The sequence below is a fragment of the Apodemus sylvaticus genome, chromosome 5 (genome assembly GCF_947179515.1).
Source record: "Apodemus sylvaticus chromosome 5, mApoSyl1.1, whole genome shotgun sequence".
Lineage (NCBI taxonomy): Eukaryota > Metazoa > Chordata > Mammalia > Rodentia > Muridae > Apodemus > Apodemus sylvaticus.
The window spans coordinates 4,304,024-4,307,918 of record NC_067476.1 but is presented as its reverse complement, the minus strand read 5'-3'; the positions used below and the strand labels follow the sequence as shown (position 1 = coordinate 4,307,918).

The 3,895-nt window shown below is 48.4% G+C and overlaps 1 non-coding gene across 1 annotated transcript; it reads right to left on the bottom strand.

Moving 5' to 3' along the window:
• Positions 1 to 213: 213 nt before the first annotated feature.
• On the bottom strand, positions 214 to 320 carry LOC127686641 (U6 spliceosomal RNA). The gene has a single exon (XR_007978222.1). It is a non-coding gene; the product is annotated as a U6 spliceosomal RNA (small nuclear RNA).
• Between the last annotated feature and the right edge of the window lie 3,575 nt (positions 321 to 3,895).

Here is a 3,895-nt window from a genome sequence, read left to right as displayed (position 1 = left end):
CTTTTTTATTTTTATTTTATTTATTTATTTATTTATTTATTTATTTATTTATTTATTTATTTATTTATTGGTTTTTTGAGACAGAGTTTCTCTGTGTAGCCCTGGCTGTCCTGGAACTCACTCTGTAGACGAGGCTGTCCTCGAACTCAGAAATCTGCCTGCCTCTGCCTCCCAAGTGCTAGGATTAAAGGCGTGCACCACTACCGCCCAACACAAAATATGGATCGCTTCATGAATTTGCGTGTCATCCTTGTGCAGGGGCCATGCCAATCTTCTCTGTATCGTTCCAATTTTAGTATGTGTGCTGCTGAAGCGAGCACTGTTTTACTTTTGAGACAAGATTTTACTATGTAGCTCTGACTGGCCTAAAACTTACAGATATCCATTTGCCTCTGCCTCCCAAGTGCAGGAACCATATTGGGTTGTTTAGTTTAATTTTTTATGTGTATCAATTAGTGTTATTCCTGCATGCATGTCCAGGCTGGTATGCAGGTACTAGGACCTGAACCCATGTGCTTTCAATAAGCAAGACATCTCTCCAGCCCAAATAATGAATTTCTTAATGGCATTTCTATTCATGTGTCATTATACTGCTTGTTCTCAACACGCCCTGCCCACATAATGCCCCCCTCGCCCACATACTGCCCCCCCCCACATACACATTGCCCTCCTAGCAGCCCCTGTTCCTTCTGTCTAGTTCTCTTTCTTCCTTTAGATAAGTCTCTTCTGTCTTCTTGCCATTCTGGTGGGTTTTTGATGGGTGATTTCTTTTTGGTTATTGTATTCCTTTTGTGACCTTGTAAAATCAAGCTTTCTCCTTCTCCAGTTACTAGAATTTGCTGGTGTTCTTAATGGTTAGAACTGATGGTGGGCAGGCAAGTCTAACCTTTTGACATTGGAACACAATGTCATCTGCAAGATGTCACACAATCTCATGTTCAAGAACAAAGGGGAAAAGGAATCCCATGAGACAGACCAGGCATGTTTAGGGAGCTGTGGTCCTGGACAGATCAATGCCACAGCCTTACGTTTAAAGGAAGCTCACGATTTTGTGTGGGCGGCATTCAGAACCACCCTTGGCTGCACACAGCCACAGGATGCTCACGGGGCTGCAGGCTGGACACACTGAGAACATCGAGAAAGCTGTTTGACAGTTCTGTCTGTCCCTCCTCTTCCCTGTCCTGTCTCTCTCCAAGGTACCCAGCCGCACCCACCAGCCAAGGTCCTGAACCTCCTTCCTTCTCCCCACGACCTTGCTTGGGTTGCTTTCTAGATAGCTTCCTGACCTGTCTGGAAATGCAGTTCTTTTCTGGCTGGAATAAAGGGTTTTTGTCTTCTCATCTGGGGAGACTTTTACTTGCAGTGTTTTTTATTTCCAGAAGTTCTACTTGATTCGTATTGTTTGACATCCTTTTACTCTATGGAAAAGTAACACCTTTTGTAAAACAAAGAGCACAGACTACTTCCTATTCCTTGTTCACATGCTCCAGAATCCCTCCATCCCTCTAGATATATAAACTGTTGTTACTGTTTACTTGTGCTGACTCCAGCATCTCCTCCTCAGGAGGAGGTCTTGTCTATTGTTGGCTTCTGTGACCTGTTTTTGTTTTTAATCCTAGAGAAGCTTTTCTCCTTAGAACTTACTACACACAAAATGCTTGAAACCTGTTTGTTGTATCTGTGTTCCTTCCAACCACATATTGCCTGAGAACAGTGAACGATGTCTCTAGACAGTTTGTGTTGTCACAACTGGGAGTCTACGTGCGCGACCAGCACCCAAGGGCTGAGTATGCAGTTCCCTCAGAATGCAGGCCACCTGCAGGAGAGGCTTCCCTACTCTATACCACTAGGGTTGTGGCTCCATGAGGATCTGCACTGGTCTGTTGGTGGCTCTCAGCCTATCGGGGACACTTCAACACTCCCTTGATAGTGGGGGTGCACACCTCTAATTCTTACTCCAGGAGGCAAAGGCGGACAGATCTCTGAGACAAGCCTAGTCTATAGGGTGAGTTCCAGGACAGCTAGAATTACAGAGAAACTGTTAGGGCCCCCATGCAGTCTGGTTCCAGGCCACACACAGATTTCCAAGAAATGACGAGCACATGTTGCTTGCCCTCCGTGCACTACCAAGGCTGTGTGGCTGCATTTGCTGAATCCCCATCTATGTCATCTTGTTTCAGTGTACCTCCTGGCACGTGAGAGGTCGCCTAAGGAATGTCACCCTGGAACAGAGGCTGTGTTGTTCCATCTCTTACCTCTGACCCTGTGATGATGTCAGGAGGGAAGGCAGCTCTTCAAGGTGTGGCAAACACTTCAGAGGATGAGCTGCCCACCCAACCTCCCACTGGTGTCATTTTTCTGTAGGTGAAGGCTTGGGACAGGGTTTCTCCGTGCAGTCCTGGCTGTCCTGGAACTCACTCTGTAGACCAGGCTGGCCTTGAACTCACAGACCCTCCTGCCTCTCTGCCACCCCAGCCACCACCTTTTTTTCCCTGCTGTGTCATGTGACATGAGCAAATTTAAGTAGGATGTAGTGTGCAGAGAAAGAATGCTATTTTGTAGATGGAGTAGCTAGCTCGGGCAAAGGCAAGAGGAATGTAAAGCTTGAGTCTCAGGTGGCCTGGCCACCTGAAGAGATCCAACCCTTGCTGAGACCTGTCTCTATGGGATGGGCAGAGCCAGGCCCCAGTTCTTGATATGTCCCCAGGACCTGAGGGACAGGAGTGCCAAGCCATGGAATGGAAGGACACAGAGGTAAAACAAGGAGGCCATCTTGGGAAGGTGTGGGGGAAGTGAGGTAGGCAGGCCCACCCTGTTGCTATAGAGACCTGCCTCTAGACGGCACTCGTCTAAGGCAAGTTTACCTGGATAAACTGAATTGGAGAACACAACCCCCATTTAGAACTAGCTTTCGTTCATGCCCAGAAACCACTCTAGTTCCTGAAGAAGATGGTTTGGGTGCTGGACTAACTTGTACCTGATTGCTTTGCCAGACAAACACAGTGGGTTCACATTCCACACTGGAGTCTCCAGGCCACAGAACTCACCCGTGACGACTCAGTGCTCCACCAGACCAGGCTAAAAAGGTTCTCCTCATCCAATCTGTGCCCACCCAAGCTGCCAATGGGAGGCGTTGGCAGAGAAATAGCGCATCCACAGAGGCTCAGCTTCTGCCCACGCACCTGAGCCGCTTTCCTATGACTGAGTCAGTGATGACACTGAGTAGGGCATTGAGAGACACAGATGTGGCACAGCCTTTAATCCCAGTACTAGAGAGGCAGGTCTCTGAGAATCTGAGGCCAGCCTGCTCTACAGAGCCTGCTCCACGACAGCCAGGGCTGCACAGAGAAACTCTGTCTTTAAAAAGAAATAATAATAAATGGTGTGTTGTGCCCACAGTGCACTTCATGAGTTGGCTGAGAAGCCCAAACTGATCCATCTGCGGGGGCAGGACCTCCCTAGAGGATGGCCACAGCCTGAGCTACCTTGACGCTGTCTTTCCCCAGACGGTTTGGTAAGGTGGGTAAACCAAGCTATTACCGTACTTCTAGGAGCCACACTAGCCTGCCCAGCTGCATCCAGATTCTCCTTCTCAGTCTGTTACACACAACCCCTGATTTTGTGGCTCTTCCAACAGGCACAGAGCCCTCTATCAGATGGCCCCATCTTCCTCCCATTCTATGTCTCCCTTCTGCTCCTATCTGAGCCACAACCACTTTTCTATCGTGTCCCTGGTGGAGAGAAGGAACCCTTAACCTCTTGGTCTCTGGGCCTCCTAGCTCACCCTCAGCACAAAAATCTACTCACTCACTCAGTAGTAATACCACGGTAAGACACAGGGCAGAGGAACCCAACTCAACCAGTGGCCCCTGCTGGGCATTATGAGAAATACAGC